This window comes from Mytilus californianus, unplaced genomic scaffold, assembly GCF_021869535.1.
Source record: "Mytilus californianus isolate M0D057914Y unplaced genomic scaffold, xbMytCali1.0.p SCAF_9, whole genome shotgun sequence".
In the NCBI taxonomy this organism is placed as follows: domain Eukaryota; kingdom Metazoa; phylum Mollusca; class Bivalvia; order Mytilida; family Mytilidae; genus Mytilus; species Mytilus californianus.
Window position 1 is genome coordinate 43,653,205 of NW_026262745.1, and position 25,101 is coordinate 43,678,305.

The 25,101-nt window shown below is 33.2% G+C and overlaps 2 protein-coding genes across 3 annotated transcripts in view; both read left to right on the forward strand.

The window, feature by feature from the left end:
• The window catches only part of LOC127714277 (tereporin-Ca1-like), a 210,999-nt gene that overhangs the window by 133,823 nt on the left and 52,075 nt on the right, over positions 1 to 25,101 (forward strand). The window lies entirely within an intron of this gene.
• Positions 1 to 25,101, forward strand: part of LOC127714279 (tereporin-Ca1-like) — a 398,353-nt gene that overhangs the window by 121,607 nt on the left and 251,645 nt on the right. The window lies entirely within an intron of this gene.

A 25,101-nucleotide genomic window follows, 5' to 3' on the forward strand; every position in this document is an offset into this window, starting at 1 on the left:
TTAAAACAAAGTGCAAAAATAATATAACAAGTCAATGAACTAGTTAAGTGACGAAAGTTAAATCTTTGGCGAAAGTTCAATAATAAAGATTATCATCAAATGTTTTTTTGTAACAAACTTTAAAATATAATCTTCGTTGGTTAATTCAGAAATCACTTTGACATTAAAGTTCCAAATTCCTATGGCAAAGTTGACTTTTAAAATAGACGAATTTGGGTATTTTGTTTAGGTCCCTTTTGGTCATATAGCTTCTAACGTGTCTAACTGAGCTCCTTTTCGAGATATCTAATCTTTAAAAAATGGCGGGAAAAGGCTGACTCTTACCTTATATTTAGTATTGGCATTATTTGGGTCTCAAATCGAAAGAAAAGAAATCTGGAATCTGCTTAATGTTTGGTTAATGACGTTTTATGAGCTATTGTAGTCTTAAATGAAAAGAAAAATTGGTGTTATGGGGCAAAATATTTTACCCTGTATCGTATAAAAAAAACGAAGGAGTCAGAACATTTGATAAGAATTCCTCATTAAGATCATTTAACAGGTGAAATCTTCTTTCAGGAAAGAAATTATATATGCCAGTTGTTTTAGTGTTTATTGGAACACCCTTCAATAAACTGTAAAAGCGGTTTCCTAAACCCCGGCTAATTACCCACCAGGTCTTGGGGCATGCACCCAATATTAGTATCCTCATGGAAGTATTATATTGACAGGAACTCCAACAAGTGGACTTCAATCGTTTATAGTGCGATGCCGCGTTAACTATCTGTTAATTAACTCGACATGTCATATGGATGCATGGGTTTCGATCGATTTTTTGGAACCTCGTGACATTGTAATTACGGAACATACCGAAATAACCGAATGTGTACTTCATTGTCAAGGAAACGACATTTACCGACCATGTCATTAATGACAAATATGTCAGTTTTTACGCAATGTTTGCCTTAAAATAAATAAATAGGAAGAAAAGAAATCCCCGCAACTATTTTCATAAAAAAAAAAAAAAAAAAACAAACTAAATTACCCACAAGCCATAAACATTTCAGTATAAGTTACAATCAATTTAAATAGTTTTGTTTTATTCATGAAAGGGCCGTTGGCTTAACACGCATAACGGTTATATATTATAAAAGTATTAATATTATTATTATATATTATTGTTAATTTTCCTTTTTTTTTTTGGACGGTGGTGTTCCTTCTGCACCATCTTACGGTGTTTCTGCATCACAACTCGTTCGCTATGCACGTGTCTATTGTGACGTTTCAGATTTTAATGAACGTAATCTATTTATAACTGGTAAATTATTAAGTCAGGGATTTCGTTACCAAATTATTTAAAACCTTTACTAAACTCTTCCATAGATATTTAGATTTGGTTTGGAAGTTTGGTTGTATTTTTAATCGGAAAGCACACCCTAGTTTTTACGGAGATGTACATGTAGTTTGCCGAGCCTGGAAATTAAGATACGTCCCGGGTAAACTTATCGTTCCTTTCATTAAACTTATTCTAAAAAGGTTACCAATTCAACGCTATAATTAGATCTTTTTGTACTGTTTTCATTGGTATAGTGATTATCAGTAAATTAAAATCAAACTAAATATTAATTTAAATAGGCACATTCATTTATAATAAATCTTTACACTAAATCCTTTATATAGATGTTGGATGTGAACTTATTTGATATTTTAGTCTTAGATGCATGGTTTTATTAGTTTTTATTGGCTTTGAACAGCTGTCAACAACTGCGAGTACACTCAGATCTGTACTTAGTGTCTTTTTGTAGTGGGGATGTATAGGTAACCTGCCACGTCCACGGGGCCCTTTATAGCTTGCTGTTCGGTGTGAACCAAGGCTCCGCGTTGAAGGCCGTACTTTGACCTATAATAGTTTACTTTTACAAATTGTGACTTGGATGTAAAGGTTGTCTCATTGGCACTCATACCACATCTTCTTATATTTAATATTATGATGATATGGACAAACGAATAAACTATTTAATAACAAAGCCTCGTCTCAATTTTTATGATATTATTCTATGAAAATTCTATTTTGATCTCCTTACATACGTAGACGTACAGTGTGCCACCGATTAGTTCAAAATTATAAATTATGTTTATGCGTTGAGTATACAATTCCTTGGCGTTACATAGTATCTACAATCCATAGTTCACAGCTGGTCATAATCATCTATAATATTCTGGTCATCAGATAAGTTCATGCTGTGAAGACAAATACACAAACGTTTGACTAAATTATTTACTGATTAACTGTATGTGCTGGCTACGTAGGGTTGAAAGGAGTATCGTTATCGGGATAAAAATAAATAATCTCATTTTCTAACTACGTCACGTTAATGTTTAGAAGCAACGCAATCCAGTGTCGGATCCGGGGGGGGGGGGGGTCCTTGAGTTGGAACTCCCCGCCCCTTTTATCCTGGGTGGGGAACCCCTCCCCCGTTTTTTATCCTGGGTGGGGAACCCCTCCCCCGTTTTTTTAATCACACCTTGCTTTTCCAATAAATTTGTCAAATCTTAAATACTTTCCACTATTTGCCCTTTCATATCTTTCAGTATGAAGACATTTCACTTTCAATATACAATAAACAAGTTTGGTCAGATAAATATAGTGACACCCCAGAGATAGATTTATATTACTGAAAAACTGATAAAAAGTTCCCTCTTAAAAGACGCTGACACAGTGGAATTATTTCTTTAAATAATTGTTATCATGTTTCATGTATACACACCGTTGAATGTTAATTATGTGCAAATGTCAAAATGGTCGGATTTATAGCATCTTTAACTAGCATCAGTGGAAATACCACATTGGAATAAATAGAGATTAATTGGTTTGACACTTAGCTGAAGCATTTACAACTGTGGTTTAACTGCATCAAAAATAGATACTGACACCTGATTCAGATACTTACAGTGACTTATGACATAATCAAGCAGCAAGTGATAAATTCAACCTATTGATATATGTAATCTGAATTTTTCATATGGAGCATGAAATAGTGACCTATTTCAGCGGCTCATCCCTACCACTTATTACATTATTACATTAAGTGCCACCCCCCCCCCCCCCTCTCCTTTCCCCCCATTTTCTGAGCAAAGGATATATATATATATTCGTTTTCATAATGGTTAGGAAGGTCATTTCAGACGAAAACAATATTTGTTTTTATTGAATTTTGTGCTAAATCGGTAAGTTAAAAAACTTACGAAGCCGTGTTACAAAGTAGGTATGCATATTTACATTACGGCATTTATCAGATTATCAATTATCGAAGATTAATATCATTTGTATATGTATATATTTAAAAATGATGCTTAAATGAACCTAATTATATAAATAAACGCTAGACCTTTAACTGGGATAAAAAAGCAAATGCACAATTATTTGTCAAAGTTTCAATTTCACAAATAAAATAACTATTGTATAATGAGAACTGGATTGCGATTGACATGAACAAATAGCTGCATATTTGTTTTACATTTGTCATTTTATAGCTGACTAAGTGGTATGGGTTTTGCTCAATGTTGAAGGCCGTACGGTGACCTATACTTGCTAGCTTCTACGTCATTAAGTCTCTTGTGGAGAGTTGTCTCATTGGCAATCATACATGTACCACATCTTCTTATTTTTATATTTATCAAATATTTAGAAAAGAAAAGAGAGAAAAAAAAAGAAACTTTTATACAAGTTTTCTAAATATAAATCTTACAAGCGGTGATCAAAGACATCATTTGTTGAAGCTGAGACTACTATAACACACTGTGTTATAGTAGTCTCAGGTTGAAGGTCATTCATTAATAATTGAATAATTGTATTCAAAATTTTAGAATAAGGTATACAATGAGAGAGTTTTTTCATATTTAAAAGTCATACATATGATAGTCACGATGGTACACTTTCATTTCAATTATGCATCAAGTATTTATAGAGAACAAGTGGTATATTTTCGTTTTATCAGACAGCCCAACGACACAAATAACCAAAAGACAGTTGGACAGACAGACGTTCATTTTCAACATTCTGATTTCGTGATGAAAGAAAATTTATAAATCATTTGTTTGTCCAGAATAAAACTTAATAAAGCAATTTGAAAGTTTAATATATTGTCATTTCTGAAACACGGATTATAAAAATTAAGCATAGCACCATACCGATCCATTTTGCGTCTTGTGAAACATCCTCATAGCAATAATCATTCGTAATGTTAGAAAATTTTGGATAGATAATGTGTTTTTGTTCAGAGTAATTTTTGATAAAACAAAGTGTATATTGACATATATTCATAGCTTTCGTCAATATAATGATATATATTCAAAGACGAGGAGTTACTGCCATGCCGATTTTTTCCTCTTATGAAACAATGTTGTCATTTTTGAAATGTGGATCATCAAAATCCCTATTTCTAGCATGAATACCACGACATGTTCTCAAAGAAGCATACCGGTAGTTACTGCGAGAATACCTTACTGCGATACCAGTTCCTTTTTGCGTCTAGTGAAACATTTTAATTGTAGCATATCAATTTGAAAAAATAGTTTGATTGCATCATTTACCAGAATAGAAAATGTATATTATCATACAAATATAAAACTGCTTGTTCAACTTCCAGTGACAAATATTTCAGACATATGCAGAACGAATCCTCTGTCCAAATGACACAATTATGACGTATTTTTCGCTAACAAATAGCTAGTTAATTGGTATATGTGCGTACCTTGCAAGGTCCTTATGCCCGTCTGACAGTTTTCAATTGACCTCGAGCTCATTTCATGGATCAGTGAAAATGCAAGTGTGTTAATTTTTAAATAAAGCATGTAATTACTATTTTTCACTGTTTTATGCGCAATATATATATAAATAACCCGAATAATTCGGACCACCTTTTTAATCGATATCTTTTGTTAATCACAACAAGATGTGTTATTTGCTAGATATTTATGATGCATACAATTAAAAGTGAACAGACAACACCGTGCTGTAATCAATACTTGTGGGAAAGTCAAATGACCAACGCTTAGTGAAAATGAAATAACAAAAAACCATCAATTCTGAAATTATCTTGAACACAAAAATTCACAGCTGCAGACTCCTTCATGTGTTCTTCTACATTTGCACAAGAGAAATTTTAATAGCAGATACCCGATTTGATGGTGTACGAACCGCAGCACGACATGGGAACGAAAATAATTGATATATACACTTAATATCAACGTACGTTTTATGATCATAACCAACAGTATTGGAATTATTTTTTAGCTGCATCATGGCATTATTTTCACTTGGATATAATACGTATTTATAGCAAACGATAGTGTGTGTACTCGATTATGCTTTCAAGTAACTGTTGCACGGATGGTTTATAAGCAGATTTAGTACACATTACTTTATATTATATCTGATTTTGCATGCTATAAATATTATGAAAAAAGTATAACATGAATAGGTTGGAATTTTATGGGTAGGATTTTAGAAAACATGACAAAATAAGATCAATTTCAACATACACAAGCTAGTAATCTCATTTTTAAGGTATTAATGCCTCGCACACCAGGATCATACTAGCAGCCACTACGCTTGCAGCCAGTTTTCAGATATGGCTATATCAGATTCGAACTTAATTAACTTGAAACTGTTTTTATTAATATATGACTACTAAATTATCTGTTTTAAGAATACAATTAGGCAGTCAAAGACACTCTGATTAATTTAACGACAATTCATTTAATAGTGTCTTTGACTGCTTCATTTTATATATAAAACACACGATTTAGGGGTACTAATATATTAATAAAAAAAATAAGTTAGAATGAATCTTATGCAATTTTTTTTTGATTTATAGACATATCTGAAAAATGGCTGCTAGCGGAGTGGCTGGTCGTTCATATGTACATTTAATTCGAATTTAACGATCTTGGTCGAGCGGGTATTACTATATAAATAACACATAGCTGAGAGGGTGATAGAGCAGATGGTTAGCCCGAGAAAACATTGTCAACTGAGGCGAAGCCAAGGTTGACAAATGAATGTCTTTTCTCGGGGTAACAATCTGCTCTATTACCCTCTCAGATATGTGTTATTTAATTTATTATACTGAATGGTCTGTTATTACTGTCGATTAAATTTCAAATTCAAAATAATAAACTATGACGTCTTGTACATAACAACCATCCGTATTTAATAAAGCGCACACTTGATCAAGCGTCTCCGTGAAGGGTAATAGAGTATTTGCCATAGGATAGAGTCATATTTAATAAAGCGTACACATGATCAAGCGTCTCCGTGAAGGGTAATAGAGTATTAGTCTCGATTACCCAGACGCATATATAAATATAGCGTCTGGGGTGATTAACCGGACTGGTCAGATATTTATAGGGGGCGTAACAAATAATTAAATATAGAACTCATCTATAAATAGCACTTCCGTTATCCCCAAAATAATTAAAAAAAAACAGTAAGCAGTGTACTAGTATATGTATATGTGATTATTAAAACTGACATTCTTGTAGCTCACCCTATGTTGCCCAACTTGATGATGGGCAATTTTAATAGAGACGTGATGTCAAATAAATAAAACGGCTTCAAATACCATTTCACACGTATTCTTGACTCAGTGATTTATAAACATGTAATAAAGATCTATAGTCAAAATAAAGCTTTTGGCCGTACTTATTCAGATTTCGGACATTTTTTTCGTTGATTAAAAGTACTTATAAGTTTTTTTGTCATGATTTTTATCTAAGACTTTATCATAAACTACTTTTCTAGCTTAAATTTCTAAAAAAAAAAACGATTAAAAACTGTAATTAACGGTGTTCTTTTTTACCTGAATTTTGTACATGTACATTTTTTTTAAAAGAAAAAAATGAATTGGTAAAGAAAGGTCGAACTAGCATTCACAGACAGTGACTAGGTTCCACTCTTTGGGCTTTATAAAGTGTTATTGAAAACTTGTGTTAATTTTAATGAAGCGTTGACCACACACACTTGTCCCGCTTTTTCTACTATCAAACATGAACCTCTTCTGTAAAAGGATACATGTTTGATGGAACAAGATTCGAGGCAAGTATGTGTCAATCTGCTGTGATAGCCTTATGCAGTTCTTCGCTACGGTAAATATGAAACAGAAATGGTAAATATGATACAAAAACGGATGTAACAAGGTATATTTCGACCCCTAATATTGCAATTTTCGGCCGGGAGGCTGGGGTGTGCCCCCTGGTTCTCCTTTACCTGGGTGCCTCAGTCGGCGGCACCCAAACACCTGCCTCGTCTGATTCTGAGGCCTAGTTACGGCCCTGTCTAAATGTTATAGCTCTCGTCATAGGCGGATCCAGCCCCCCCCCCTTTTTCGTGGGAAAAATTTGGTTGATGATATAGGGAATCACTGAAGCATGACTGTAGCGGCCCCCTCCCCCTTATAACAAGTTCTGGATCCGCCACTGCTCGTGTATAGAGGATACCACGCTCTCTGCACGCTAAGAGAGGGGTCCGTAGGTGGACAGTTGTACTTAAAGCTAAATGTGTGTCCCAATACAAAAAACCCTAATTTACTAGTGAGTCATAACTTCTCCGACCTGTATCCCGAACGGCCTATAATTCAGGACCTCTTTTTTATATTTATTGTTAATTTCTTTTCGTCCTGAACATTACCAGTATTTACCACAAGACGATAACCATGCCAGCAACCCACAATCAATCTATTCTTATATTATAGCACACCACGTTATTCTCTCATCTTCGTACTATAAAATACCATTATTCTCTATTTTTCATATTATAGCACACCACTATTCTCTGTTCTTTATATTGTATAACACCATTAGTCTCTATTCTTTTTTTTTATCCATTTTTCTTATTTTGTCTCATTATTCTCATTCTGTAAATTTCTGTTATAATTTATGCTGTCCTTTTTATATATTCCTTCAGATATCTGATACACCTACCTTACAAAAAAAGCACACATCAAGTTACGACTATGTAAAGAAAAACAACTCATACAAATACTAAGATTGCAATGTAGAAAAACTTCCTCAACAACTATTACCGGCAGGTCAGTGAGATCACACAATGAGCCAACTCAATTTTCATTCACAAAATTAACTGATCTTAACTGCAAACGACAGAATAGTCTGAATGTTTCTTAGCTGTTACACCAATAATCTATATCACCTAATTCTTTTTTAAATTAGTTAGGAACAAACCTTCACACAATACCACTTTGCCAGCGTTACCCCGTGTCTATGAAGGAAATACAGAACTTAACCAGTCTTTCATGAAACCCAATACTCTTTAAATGCATGTTTGTATCATGCACACGGAGAAGATGAATGGGATTTATCCCATACTGCATGGTTACTTGTAAAAAAAACAATAACTCAAAAGTGTATTCTACTTCTCCAACTATTATAATATCCATCATGTATTAGCATGCAATAAAGTACAGCTTCACAAGACCAATAACTTCTCCTGTGAACCTTCATATAAAGATAAGGAGATTGTTATTATTGCTAACGAGGCAACAACCCAGCAGAGTTCAAATGACGTGGATATAAGCAAATATAGTCACTGCACGGCCTTCAATATTAAAAAAAGTCCATACCATATAGTCAACGATAAAAGGGCCCGACATGAAAATGAGATATAATTCAAACCTGAAAACTAACTGTTTTATTGTTTATATGATTTTTAATTTGTTAATACAAATCTTAATTCTCTGACAACAATGTGTTTCTTGATTTTTGTTTTGTTTACTTAATATACGTCTGTGTACCTTTTTTCCCTTTGTGGTTGCTATCAAAATAATGTTTATCCAACATTTTTGGTTCTGTGATTTATTTATACTGATTGATGCTTCAGTATTTAAAAAAAAATCTTTGAATCTTGTTCTTATAAAATTGAAGCTGTTTAAGCATGATACAATGAAAATCCTGAACATTATATATTTTTTTAATTCTTCACATTTTTCACATAAAATCTGTGTCCATAAATCATCATTGGTTTGTCTACAAAAGAAAGTAAATATTAAAATCGTTATAATTTTTGATCACCTGCATAGCATATATGAAAAACAAATTGTTTGAAAAAAAAACATCATAGAAATATATTGTATAAATTATTGTCCTGGGGCAAGCTGAATCCTGCCTCGGAGTGCGAGATTTTCTCGCTGCGTTGAAGACCCATTGGTGACATTGGGCTGTTTCGTGCTCTTTGGTCGGGTTGGTCTCTCTTTGACACATTCCCTGTTTCTATTCTCTATCCAAACCATGCATGTGTTTTTCACATTGTTGGAAGGCCATACAGTTGCCTATAATTGCTCACATCCACTTCATTTGAAGTTGGGTGGATAGTTGTCTCATTGGAATTCATACCGCATCACCTTATTTGAATAATGTTGACATTTTGGTACTTTTATCTTCACTTTTTGTTTTAGTCTACGTGATGACCTCTTAATCATGTTGATGTCTACTTTTTGTAATTTATGTCATTGGGTTCACCGGTTGCTGCTTCATTGACACCTCATTTCATTGATACTGAATCTATTGTTTTATTGTCTATTTTTTTTAGCAGAAAATCGAATTTTCATTGTTTTTCTCGTGCCATGGTTTTGTTCAGCATTAAAAAAATACAGGTTTAGATAGCCACTTGATATCTTCCCTGACAACATTTTTATTCATTTATGAACTTTTTTGTGTGTGAAAAAAATGCCTTTTAATAGTGCAATAAAAGTGCAAAAAATGTATTTTTCTATTTTAAGTTGACCGGTCCAGACTTTGTTTACAAACAGTATATTTAAATTTTTAGATAGTGAAATATAAGTTAAACGAAATTACTTTTCATAACAACGTGTCCCACTTCTTATCTGTATTGTATAAGCTAAATGCATTTGTTTAAAAAAAAATCGAGTATAAAGCATTTTGACCGTTTGGTGTATGTACAATATGGCATCTTCTAAATACACTTTGTTTGTTTTTCTTCTACTTATGGTTTTGGATTGCGTTCCCTCCTTTGAATGTGTACATCATTGTGTATCTCTCCTCCCCTTTTTTACACATATCAAGATGCAAACTCCCTTATACAGATAGATACAACAAACTAATCTTGAAGGTCATATTTCGGCGTCATAGCACTTTTCCATCAAGTATTTATAACGTTAAAGATACTACATATCAACCCCAAAATGTATTTATAGCGTGTACGACTGTTCGAGTGGTCCCAGTCAATACAAAAATTTCCATTTATTGTATAATTATTAACTCGTTTGCATAGCACGGACATGCATGAAATAATATAACTACTCGTTGTATCAGGTTGTATTGATATTTATGTTACAGTTTGTGTTGTTATATCATCTTACCAAGGTTGGATGTGCTGTTATTTTTCTTCGCGGCCATGAAAGCCATGCTGTCTGGTGTTTTCCATGACTTGTATTTCGTCACAAAAAAATTATAAATAGCTTTAAACAACAATCGATACACTCGGGCTTTTCAATAATATTATCGTAATGTCATTTCTTCCGAAGTCAATAACCAACTTCTTGGTTATTCGTCTTGGACATTATCCTTAAAAACAAGCTAAAAAAGCCGATACTATTCCGATTGTCATAAATTACCATTTTTATATCATTTGTCATCCAGACGCTATACTTTGAAAAATAAAGCGGCTGGATGATCGAGACTAATAGAGTATTTACCATAGAATAGAGTAAATTGTCTCCCTCGTATTAACCAATCAAAATCTGTCATTTGACATGAAGTATAATAAAGTAAATTAACACCCTCGTATAAGCCAATCAAAATATTGCATTTTTAAGTGAAGTAAAATAAATAGTATTACATACCAAGTGTGCAAGCTTAGATAAAAAAGTAAAGATGAGCGTAATCAGTATTAAATCTTTGCATTCTTCACTGCAATATAATACCTTTATAATTCTTATATTTTTTCTGTGTTTTCACAGAAATCGTCTTACACATGTATGAGAAATTTTACCAATAATTGAAATACGAAGTACGAAGAAAGGATCAAATTATAAGATACGCTAATAAGGTATCTATTATAGAACACGAGCGTTAGTGTAATTTAGTATAAGATGGTGACGGTGAATTGCTGCTTAAAGTCAAGCGGCAAAGTTAATTTTTATTTAGGACGGGAACATATGTTAATGTGATATGCATAATAAACCCTGCTTTGTACTAGACCGACTTGCTGGGGTGGATTTACAACTTGCTCGCTCACAAGACAACAGTCCGTAGGAAGTCTTAAATTGCATGAAACTTCTAACAGGTACTAAGTGGGGAGCAAACAGCCATTCTCTTAGAAACATATATATTGCACTTATAAGATCTAAAATAGACTACGGTTGTGAAGTATATAATTTCGCCTCACATTCCGTAAAGAAAATACTGGACCGGGTGCAAAGTCAAGCACTTCGAATTTGTACCGGTGCATATAAAAATGTAGCCACAAGTGGACTGCAAGTAGAAATGGGTGACCCACCCTACGAAGAACGTAGGAAGTGTCTTATTACAAAATCTTTCTTGAACATATCTAGTCATGAAGATAACCATCCAACTAAGGAAAGTTTAGCAAAAAAGGCAACATTTCTTTGCTACTCCAGGGAAATAAAACAGAATAAAAAACCATATTTTATTGTTTCAAAAGATATGATTAATCAACATGATATAGATATTAACCAAATATATATATACAAACAATTCCCAACACCCCCTTGGCATTTGACTAAACCCCGTGTATGTACACAACTCACAAATCTCATCTCGAAAAAGGACAATCCACACTTAATTCGAAGTGAAAGTAACTTAATGATTGATACGCAGTATCGCCAGTTTTTAAAAATATATACGGACGGATCTAAAGATCCAAATTCTAATAAAACCTCATGTGCATTTGCAATACCTGAAATGGGAATAAAAAAAGGTTTCAAACTGCCTAAGAATATGTCAATTTTCACTTGTGAGCTTATAGCAATATTTCTGTCTCTTATATGGTTAGAAGAATTCAAACCAAATAATGTTATTGTGTTTGTCGACTCTTTATCAGCTCTACAAGCCTTAAAGAGTAATTTATTTAAGGTAAAAAATTATTTATTGTACGATATTATATTTTTATACAACCAGTTAGTCAAACTAGGTAGCAACATAATATTTGAGTGGATCCCAAGCCACGTCGGAATTTTAGGAAATGAAATTGCAGACCAGACTGCCAAAGTGGCTCTTAATAAAGGTACAATAGATTGTCATATTCCCCTATATAAGGAAGACATCAAATGTTTAAAAAAAAACATTTTAAAACAAATTTGGCAAAAACAGTGGTCAGACAACCCAAAGGGAAGATTACTACACTCCTTCCAAAATAATGTATCTTTTAAGATTACTATTCCACAAATGAATAGAGAAAATGAACGAATAATATTCAGATTAAGATCTGGCTCTATAAATGTCAATAAATATCTTCACAAAATAGGGAAAAGCCCGAGTGAAATTTGTGAAAACTGCAAAGTCACAGACGATGTTGTACACTTTCTATTAGTCTGCTCAAAATATGATGTGCAACGAAAACAGATGTTTGATACGCTTAAAAAAAATGGAGTCATAGATCTCTCATTGAAACACCTTCTATCCGGATACACACACACTTTTAGTCCCGTACATAACTATCTACGGGAAACTAATATACTTATAAGAAAATAGGAAGACTCTCAACTATAAGTGTCATTTAGTTTTAGTTTAGATATTATAAAATAAATAATTATGTATTTGGAACCAGTGTATATGAACTATTTCTCAGATGGTCCCTCAAGTTAAATTATTTCATCAAGTTATACAACCAGCAAGATTAAAAATAAAAGAAAAACTCACCCGAATATAAAATCATTTCCTTTTTTAATATCCATAGAATAATAAGTAAGTCACAAGTGCAATGCACACTTCACCTTTGTGTCAGTCCATTGAGCGTAATCAAACAGACTTTTTTCTATCACCTTAAGATTCTCTATAATGGACAATTAGAAATTAAGAAATAAAAACAACAAACACAACACACTGTGCTCATATATTTAACAATAGAAACATTTGCTACAGGCTTCTTTTTTTTATGAAAGTGCCACTAACATTTATCTTAATGTTAAAAGATTAAAGGAAAAGCAAGAACAAAGGAAAATACAATTTGTCTTTTCAGATCTTCACAAACTGACAATTATAGTCATATTATTAGAAAATAAGAAAAACAAACAAACACAATCATTAAGCTCATATATTTTTTAGAATAGAAACAAGTGCTAAATCCTTTTCTATGACAACAAAATGAAAAAAACTAAAATTTGTACTAGAGGATGCATATGTCAGTTAGACAAACACACACAGATTATTGTATATATATAAATATGCACATCCCAGCACTTCTGTTTCGCTGACATTCTCTGTACTTACAACAAATTCAAACAATTGCATTGTTTTAATAATATACTGGTATTATTTTTTTCATATTTTTCTATTTTTACTCCATTTATATATTACATATATATATATATATCTAAATAGGCGATTAAGGGTGTAGGTAGGGGTGATTTCTCATTCAATGACAGAAGTATTTTTTTTCTCGTCAGTGAAGGAGGAATCACTAAATACCAGTATGTCTTTGGAAATTTATTTGGAAAAATTAACGCAACTTGCCGTTATGGAAAAGGAAAAACTACAATCAATCCTTACTTAAGGATTCTTTATTTGCTACATCAATCGTGGGAGACGTCCTTACATTGGTAGCATTTAACTAGCACATGTCTTGTTTTATGTTTCTAAATATACTTTTTTTTATAAGCATATCACAGACGACACAAAGGTGAACAACTAGATGAAATTTCTAAACAATTTTATGATACCTATCAATTAATAATGTGCATTTCATTAGGAAGTATAATTTGCTTTTTTTTTCTCTCTCATTTTCCTATTACATGTACCTTCTGTTATGTGTTTTTTTTTTTTCTCTCTCTACATATAAATACTTTATTGTAACACAGTCAACCATATTGTCAAAGTTTTATATAAATCTCGCCAAAACGTAATACTAAAAATGAATTCAGGAATGAAAGTATATATACATAATATTTATGTTACATGAATTTAAGGCGCAATTACTACATAAGTAAGCCGCCTACCAAAACCAATAACAACAAAAAGACATCAGATGCGGATCCAGGATTTTGAAGGGGGGACCGGGGCCCTTATTAGGCAATGTTTGGAGTCGAACATGTAAAACATTTTCATTAACCATAAAAGTAGCTCCATAAGGAGGATTCGGGTAAAATCCGCCGCTTCACACGTCACCCTAGTCGGAGACCTTATTCTAATTCCGAGCCTACCAGTTTTTTCTCTTACTCCTTAATGCTGCGTGCTCAGCGTAGTCGCAGCAAATATCACTTTTAAAGTTTTTGTTTTGACCAAACCGGGTTTCGATCCCATGACCTCCTGCACTCGATCAAACATGCTACCACGACACTGAAAATTGTTCTTGTTATATTTATGCCCCACCTACGATAGTAGAGGGACATTATGTTTCCTGGTATGTGCGTCTGTTCGTCCGTTCGTACGTCCGTTCGTCCGTCCGTCCGTCTGTCCCACTTCAGGTTAAAGTTATTGGTCAAGGTAGTTTTTGATGAAAATGAAGTCCAATCAACTTTTTTGTCATATAGCTCTTCAACTGTTTCGGTACTTATACATTCCTCGGATGTCAAATGTATGGCTTTGAGCGTTCCTGATGAAGGTAAATGCAGAAAAGCGCTTCGGACGCATGAAATTATTAAACGTGTTGTTTTCAATTTTTGAAACATCGTACACATGTTCCCTATGATTTGATCTTTCTAATTTAAATGCCAAATTAGATTTTTTACCCCAATTTCACAGTCTACTGTATATAGAAAATGATAGTGCAATGGGGCATCCGTGTTCTATGGATACATTCTTGTTAAATATAATTCATTGCTTCTAGATATTGCTTTTTTCATCGGCAACAGACTTCTAAAGATTTATTTTCAAATTGTATGCCCCCGCCGTAGCGGAGGGGGCAATAAGTTTTTTATCCTTGTCTGTCTGTACTTCCTAAAGAATGTCTCCAAATTGGTTTCCATTCTCTACCATTAGTTTCCCTCAACCAAATGTTATGAAACTTATGCACAATGCTTATTACCACAAAACACAGATCAAGTTTGAATTATGGTGGCGTCACTTTAGCCATTCTTGAGTTATGCCCCTTTACAAATAGAAAAATTGCTGAATTTTTTGTTTCCGTTCTCTAACTTTAGTTTGCCTCACTTAAATGTTATGAAACTTATACACAATGCTTATTACCGCAAAACATAGACCAAGGTTGAATTTTGGTGGCGTCATTTAAACCGTTCTAGAGTTATGCCCTTTACAAATGGAAAAATTGCTAATTGTTTTGTTTCCGTTCTCTAACTTTAGTTTGCCTCAACCAAACTTTATGGAACTTATACACAATGTTTATTACCACAAAACACAGACCAAGTTTGAATATTGGTGGCGTCACTTTTGCCGTACTTGAGTTATGCTCCTTTACAAATGGAAAAAATGCTTATTTTTTTGTTTCCGTTCTCTAACTTTAGTTTTCCTCAACCAAATGTTATGAAATTTATACACAATGCTTATTACTACAAAACACAGATCAAGTTTGAACTTTGGTGGCGTCATTTTTTACCATTCTAGAGTTATGCCCCTTTACAAATGGAAAAATTGCTGGATTTTTTGTTTCGGTTGTCTAACTTAAGTTTGCCTCAACTAAATGTTATGAAACGTACAATGTATACACAATGCTTATTACCACAAAACTCAGAGCAAGTACAAATTTTGGTAGCGTCACTTTTACAGTTCTTGAGTTGTGTCCCTTTATAACATTATATCCAAGCGGGGGCAGCATCTGTGTCCATTCCCATTTATTTAGTTGGTTTTTTTTTAGAATTCATTTCTTAAAGGTTTGATTTTTAGCGGAAAAAAACAAATTCGGAAACCTTATTTAATTTCTACTGTAACGTCACCACAACTTCTATACTCTATAACGCTATTACACCATACAGTGTCGTAAAAAATCGTGAGCGTGAACTATTCCAAACTATTGCCAATTCTCAAGCGTAATCAATTGATGAGGAAATAGACTTACTAGTTTTTAAGGACATTTCTGCTGCCAATACAAAAACGCACATATGTAAATATACTGCAAGTGAAAGAAAGTTACTGTTTAGACTGTAACTCCATCTTTTCTAGATTAGACAGGGTTTCACATCTATTTTTAAATGTTTGTATTGTCCTAATTTTTATGAATCAAATATCGAGTATGAAATTGTCCCTATTAACACAGTGTTGACAGAATGATTCTCATGATACATATTCTAAAACTGAACACAAACCTCCTCAAAATTTGTTGTATGGTCAGATATCAGAATGTCTGTAAAGGAGCTCGTACTCTTTCTAAATGATATCAAAATTGCCCTATGCAGGTACAATCTTCTCATTTTATAGATATCAACGTCAGAATGACGATAACGGAAAGTATTGAGACATTCAATGCAGTTAACCCTGTAACGATATACATATAGCAGGCTTATTTATACGTAAGGGAGCTACCATTTGACTTTAATTGGGGGAAAAAGGGGGGAGGATGAAAAATGTTGTCCTGCATTTTTTTATAATTGTAATCTCTGTCCTGCCTTTTTCTTTTTCTTTTTCCCTTTATTCGGTCCTGACGTTTTTTTATGATTTCATCCCAGCCCCCTCCCCCCTAAAAATGAAATGGAAGCTTCCTTATAATATTAACGTAACGTCACACTGTCTGGTACATGTAGCAATCTTTTGTATCAACAAATTATATAGGAAAGGAAAAGAACTTCTACCCAAGGCATTATATATTTTATATTTACAGGAAAGAAAAAGATGACTTCTACTCAAGGCATGATACATTTACAGGAAAGGAAAAGAAGACTTCTACTCAAGGCATGATATATTTACAGGAAAGGAAAAGAAGACTTCTACTCAAGGCATGATATATTTACAGGAAAGGAAAAGAAGACTTCAACTTAAGGCATGATCTATTACTGCTGTATAAAGACACCAAATAAAGGACAGAGCTTATTTTCTATTTAATCTGTATGGTTTGAATTATAATATTTGCTGTAAATGTTGAACAGTTGAAATTAAAACCGCATTCTGCAAGATTATAAACTCACCTCAAATGTGTCAATTTTTTTCATGGTCTCCCATAGGGTGTAATTTTTTTCAAACGGGCTGGGAAATTCACCAGAATAAATTGATTGATTGATTTGTTGGTGTTTAACGCCACTTTCAACACTATTGTGCTATTTCGTGGCGGTCATTTTTTATTGATGGAGGAAGCCGGATTGCCCGAAGAAAACCACGAACCTTCGAAAGGAAAACTGACAATCATGGGCCTAGTCAATTGAGATTGGAGTCGAGCGCACCTTGCACGAGCAGAATTCGAATTCATAATCTCAGCGTTGACTGGCTAGTGATACAGTAGTTGGACTACTTGGAGCACTTGGCCACCGAGGCCCCGACAGATTAAAACATAAGAGTTAATTTATAGCTATTCATAAATAACGGGATCGGGTATGATTGTCAATGAGACAACTATTCCTCAAAGATCATTTTAAGTGGTTTTTATACGACCGCAAAAAATTTATGCGGTCGTATATTGGTATGACGTTGGCGTCGTCGTCGTCGTCGTCGTTGTCGTCGTCGTCCGGCGTCGTCTGGCGTCGTCCGAAGACACATTGGTTTTCGCACTCTAACTTTAGTTTAAGTGAATGGATCTCTATGAAATTTTACCATAAGGTTCAATACCACAAAAGGAAGGTTGGGATTGATTTTGGGGGTTATGGTACCAACAGTTAAGGAATTAGGGGCCAAAAAGGGGCCAAAAATAAGCATTTTTGTAACTTCCAGACATAACTTGTGTGTTAGTGTATGGATCTCTCTGACATTGTACCACAAGGTTCCATATCACACAGGGAATGCTGGGATTGATTTTGGGGGTAATTGCCTCAAAATATTAGGAATTAGGGGCAAAAAAAGGGGCAAAAAACAAGCACTTTTCTAGTTTCATGACAATAACTTGTATGCAAGTGTATGGATCTTTCTGAAATTGTACTACAAGGTTCCATATCACAAAGGGAAAGCTGGAATTGAGTTTGGGGGTAATTGCCCAAAACGTTTAGGAATAAGGGGCAAAAAAGGGGCCAAATATAAGCATTTTTCTACTTTCCAGACAATAACTTGTGTTCAAGTGTATGGATCTCTCTGAAATTGTACTGCAAGGTACCATACCACAAAGGGAAGGCTGGGATTGAGTTTGGGGGTGATAAATCATAAGGGGGTTCAAAAAATTTGGGGGGGGATTTTTTTTTTTTCCTTTTTTTTCTTTTTTTCCTTTTTTTTTCTTTTAAAATTTTCCATTTTAAGTTGGTTATTTCTGTTTTATATTTAAAAGCAAATAATAATGATATGGTAGGAGATACACACCAAACAGGATGTGTAAATTATTATATTATAAGTATTGTGCAATAGCAAGAAATTTTCAATTGCACAGTATTGCACAATAGCAAGAAATCTTCAATTGCACAGTATTGCGCAATAGCAAGAAATCTTCAATTGCACAGTATTGTGCAATAGCAAGAAATATCCAATAGCACAATATTGCGCAATAGCAAGAAATTGTCAATTGTACAGTATTGCGCAATAGCAAGAAATATTCAATTGCACAGTATTGTGCAAAAGAAGATACTTTGTATAAATTGCTTATTTCTTGACCAATTTCAATGGGGTTTTATTCTTGAATTCTTGGGGTTCTTTAATATGCTGATTCTAACCGTGTATTAAGTTTTTGGATTTTGGGCCCCGTTTTTAAATTGGTCCACATTGAGGTCCAAAGGGTCCAAAATTAAACTTTGTTTGATTTCATCAAAAATTGAATAATTGGGGTTATTTGATATGCCGAATCTAACCGTGTATTTAGATTCTTAATTTTTGGTTCTGTTTTCAAATTGGTCTACATTAAGGTCCAAAGGGTCCAAAATTAAACTTAGTTTGATTTTAACAAAAATTGAATTCTTAGGGTTCTTTGATATGCTGAATCTAAACATGTATTTAGATTTTTGATTATGGGCCCAGTTTTCAAGTTGGTCCAAATCGGGGTCCAAAATTAAACTTTGTTTGATTTCAACAAAAATTGAATATATGGGGTTCTTTGATATGCTGAATCTAACCATGTATTTAGATTTTTGATTTTTGGGCCCCATTATCAACTTTGTCCACATTGAGGTCAAAAGGGTCCAACATTAAACTTTGTTTGATTTCATCAAAAATTGAATTCTTGGGGTTCTTTGATATGCTGAATCTAACCATGTATTTAGATTTTGGATATTGGACCATAATAGATGAATGTCCAATTTAAAATTTTTAAGTTCTTAGACCACATTCATTCTGTGTCAGAAACCTATGCTGTGTCAAATATTTAATCACAATCCAAATTCAGAGCTGTATCAAGCTTGAATGTTGTGTCCATACTTGCCCCAACTGTTCAGGGTTCGACCTCTGCGGTCGTATCAAGCTGCGCCCTGCGGAGCATTTTATTAACAATTAACGGCAACCTTACGGCCTTCAACATAAGAAAAACCATACTGTTTAGTCGCCTATTAAAATTAGCCCATTTCGTAAACTGTATCATCTCTATCTCTGATGTTTTTGTTTAATTCATCAGTGTGAATGTTTCCTCAGCCAATGATTCCTTTCAATTGTGTTATCTGCTGCTGAAAATGTTTCACCACAGTGACTCTTTTCTATTCTTAAAGTATCTGTTAGATGACATATTTCTCGCTGTTGTATACAACGGAATGTGCAATCATTGTTCAATGCATGAGTATTTTCTTCAAGCCTGTGAACTTATTTTGGTTATCATCTCTGTGGGAATAATTCCCCAGTCTATAGATATTTATTTGGTTAAAATCTTTGTGAAGAAATTTCCACAGTCTAAATATTTTTTTTTGTTATCGACTGTGTCAGGAAATTTCCTCATTCTATTGATTTCGGTATCGTTCCCATCTTTTGGGGAAATTTCCCCAGTCTATTGAATTATTTTTGGTTATGAAATTTTAGTGATTTTGTTTTCGTTATCAATTTTTTGGGGAAATTTCCCCAGACATTTGATTTCATTTTGGTTATCAACTTTATAGGGAAATTTCCCTATTTTAGTGATTTTGTTTTCGTTATCATCTTTTTGGGGAAATTTCCCCATTCTATTGACTTCTTGTTGGTTATCATCTTTTTGGGGAGATTTCCCCATTCTATTGACTTCTTGTTGGTTATCGTCTTTTTTGGGGAAATTTTACCATTCTATTGATTTCTTTTTAATTTTCATCATTTTGGGGAGATTTTATCATTCTATTGATTTCTTTTTCGTTAACATCGTTTTAGGGAAATTTCCCCATTCTATTGATTTGTTGTGTTATCATCTCTTTGGGGAAATTTCCCAAATTATTGATATCTGATTGGTTATCAACTTTATGGGGAAATTTCCCCAATACTTGTTAACAAAAAATTTCTACGTTTCTTGTACATAACGTGTTTATTTCTTGTTTTGTTGTGTAGTGTTATTGGATACCATCATCAAATATATTTGTTACAATCATGCCAGTTAAATGTTTGTTGGAATATTTTGTTCACACAAATAGAAAACATTGAAATAAGAGAATAAAATAGAAATTCTCTTTTTCAAATAGATTGCGTTATATGTAAAAGCAGTGGTGAAATACTAATACAGAGTCAGAGTCCTTTATAGAGACTGAGTGATGATTGATACAGTCAGAGATAAGATAATGAATTTCTATTTATAGTAGTTAAGGCTCTACATTTGTATCAAATTTAAATATAAATAAGGAAACAAAAGCAATAATTATAATAAATGACAACGTTATGAAATCAGGTAGTTTTCTCGTATGAGTTGTTTTACATTGTCATTTCGGGGCTTTTGTAGCTTACTATGCGGTATGGGTTTTGCTCATTGTTGAAGGCTGTATGGTGTCATATAGCTGTTAACTTCTACGTCACTTGGTCTCTAGTAGAGAGTTGTCTCATCGGCAAACATACTACATTTTCCTTTTTTTATTAAAAGAAACCATACTTAATCTTATTTAAAAAAACAAGTTAACTCTGGAAATTGCGACGAAATTTAAAGGCACATTTTAGGTGTGTTAAATGCAGTTATTACACGTCACATCAAAACAGTTCATAAATGAATATGCGTTTGAGTCCTTAAAATAATTCTAAAGGTATAAAAAGATTTACAGACACTGAGTGATTTTCTTTGAAGTTGAGGTGATAACTCACTATTTATTTAAAACTAATGGTCAATGATATAAAACAAATTGAGGTTTGATATATTCCTCGATGTTTGGCATTGAAAACTATCATAAATTACTACCGGTATGTGATTTGCGCGGATAGATTAGCAATTGTCCAAAGACTTATACTAACAGGAAGATGTGTATTCTTTTATAAAATTAGAGATGCGTATGTTAATTTTTTTAGGAAAATGTGTGAGTTTACCAAAGAGCACGTGTGTCGACTTCCCTCTCCAAAACATATAGTTATAAATGGCAAAGTAAATTCTTTTGTTTTCGGTATGTGAAGAAAAGGAAAAAGTAAAAGAAAGCAACTTGTTCCATATGCAGTGACCTTAACTACGATACCTTTCTTTAGTACTTAGGCGACCGCACAGCTGTTCGAATTTGAATGTCTTGTTTGTCTTGTTTGTGGAAATGATTTATTGTTTGTAGGTATTGCAACCTTTTCGTGTTCTTTTTTATATAGCATAACCAATCGTGAATCTTTTCTTCGGTCAGAGAGGCTGCGCCATTCAAGCTGTTGCAACATGTTACCAACGCTTGATGTGTTTCTGTATTTGTTACTTACAAAACGGGCAGCCCTCCTTTGAACTTTTTCAACGCTATCTATGTCTTGTTGTAATTAAGGGTCCCAAACAGAGCAAGCATACTCTAGTGCTGGTATTCAACGGGACTGTATGCATGCTCTTTGATGGATGTTGAGCTAATATTCAGGTTCCTCCTTAGAAAGTCTAGAGTGCTATTAGCTTTCTTGCATATGTTGTTAATGTGCACATCCCATTTAAGGTTAGAGTTGATGGTTACCCCCAGATATTTTGCTGATTTAAAGAGTGCTTATGTAATGTATAATTAAATGTGATTGGCTTTTTTTATTTGTGGTGACTGAAATAACATTACACTTTTCTGGGTGGAATGGCATTTTCCACGTAGTTTCCCATGATGCCAATTTGTCGAGATCTTTTTGTAAAGCAGATTCATCAGAATCCGATTTAATTGCCAAATAATACCTAACCTGGGACAGTGGTGTAACAGCACATAATAAGAACAAACTTTACAATTCAGTTGCAATTTGTTTAACTCAATAGATCGGAACGAAGCACAAAACATAACTAACATGAAACAATAGTCTTATTAGACTCAAAGTACCGATATAAGGGTACTCGCAGTTACTGATCATGAACGCTAGTTCAAAGCCAAGTATCACAAATAAACACATCATGTTCCCCCAGACCAAAATATCAATCAATAAATGTAAGTCATTTACAGTTTATATTAGACATGTTAGAGTTGAAAAATAAAACATTTTAAAAAATGGAAGTAAACACGTGACAAATTAGTAATGACAACAGTTTTTTGAATACCTCAAGTATCAACATGAGAAAAGTCAAGAAATATCAAAATAAGTAATTCAAAAACACAAATTCATAATTTATTAAAAGACCATTAAATTTCGCAGAAATACATGTGTACATCAAACCGCTGAAATTATATAACATTGCGTTAAATTTCAATAAATCTTGTCAGTAAATTTAACTCTGTCAAAATATATACTTCTAAAAATCCAATTTATAGCTTTTAATTACTAAGTATACATAATCAAGGTTATAGTTGTCTTTTTGACATTGTGTCATAGATCAAATTTATTCGTTCAGTGTATTTTTACTTGTTTTTGTTAATATGTCTTTTTGAGTTAATTAAGCCATTTCATTTGATATTCTATAGTGTGTCTTTCAATGTTGTAATGTTACACTACTATTTCAGGTTAGGGTGAAGGTTTGCGCCTGTTAAAACGTTTAAACCCGCTGCATTTGTTTGCACCTGTCCTTAGTCAGGAACCTGTTTCAGTGGTTGTCGTTTGTTGGTGTGGTTCTTAAGTGTTTATATAGATTTTTTATATAGATTAGACTGTTGGTTTTCCTGTTTGAATTATTTTACACTAGTCATTTTCGGGCCCTTTATAGCTTGCTGTTCGATGTGAGCCAAGGCTCCGTGTTAAAGGCCATAATTTGAGCTATAATTGTTTACTTTTTACACATTGTGACTTGGATGGTGAGTTGTCTCATTGGCACTCATACCACATCTTCTTATTTCTACATACAAAAGGTCAAGTATCTTTGCTCAAATGCATTTCTAACAATGTCTCTACCATGTAAAACGATCTCTGAAACCATTGGTTTGATTTAATAGCCTGTCATATTCATTCTGGTGTTGCTATCCATTTTTGGTATAATTGGCGTTTCCGGAAAAAGTAAATTTAGAGGCATTGATTGAACGCTAGCACTATATGGTTCGCATTGATGATACTGCCACTGCTGGAAAACGCTAAAGCTTAACCTTAAGCAGGAGCGAATTCGACTTACCCTTCCAAAGCACAATTGATCTTCAGCTTTTTTTTCTTTTGAGGGAAAAGTCTTTAATTTTCTACGTAGTTTGTATGGGAATTTTTTTTCATCTTTGGCCACGGGTTTTTTTTTTTAAATCTTGATTTCTTATTGTTCCTGGGTATGTTTTGCCCTTTTTATAACTTAAAAGTTTCTGTTCGGTCATATTTTATTTACAACGCAACTCCACTTTCTTTCTCAATAATTTATACATCTTCATATCATATATCAACGTGTTAAAGTACAAACATCTAATATATATATTATTTTAAAAGTAATAAAAGCATTGTAAGAATCTATGAATTTTAGTGAAATTGGATACACAGAATATATAAAATCGTATGTAGTTCAATAAATACAATAATCATCATATAATGTTAATGGTTGTTACAAAAAATAAAATAATAAGGTACTACTTCCAACGCAATCAACAAGAATAATCTTTTGTTTGCCAAAATTTCTTTTAAAACAAACCAGAAAACCAATTCAAAAAAACGTTCTTTTTTGTTTTGTTTATTAACACTTAAATAGATTGAGTAACTTTTTGCTGCGAACCGAATGTTTATGCGCAAGGGTAATTTGTCAATTCGAAACTACTGCGTCTAATGAATACAGTTTAAAAAGTCTTCAGCTATTTCATCACTTTTACATTATTTTCCAAAATGGTGTACTGTACTGATAATGCCAGTTAAAGAAATACAAAAGAGTATTTTCCCGATTATTTTCTTTCATCATATACATTTATCTAGTTTATATGGGGGACAAACAGAAATATAGACAGGACCAACCAATACTAGCGGATATAGGAACAGATAATAGATTCGTTAAAGATTTTGAGAAAATAAAGAGCCACTAGAAGCACAAAAACACACATTGTAGTACGTACAAAAGGTACCAAAAACTCGATAAAGATATTAGGCTTATAATTTGGTACGACAGACGTGCGTTTCGTCTTCATATAACTTATAAGTGGCGATAAAAAAACACAATTCCAAACGAAATTCAAATACGAAAATCAATAGCATCATTAACCGAAGATTCCGAAAACTAGTATATTCTTACAAACACAGCAAAAACATATTTGTAAAACTTAACACTGTTTGAAGTATACAAAGTAACAAAATCATATCATTTGACTGCAAAATATAGATTCCTACATTATATAATCACTGCAAAATATGTATAGCTATATCATATGATCACTGTAAAATATGTATGGCTATATCATACAAGAGTGCACACGCTGAAATGTCTCGCCTACT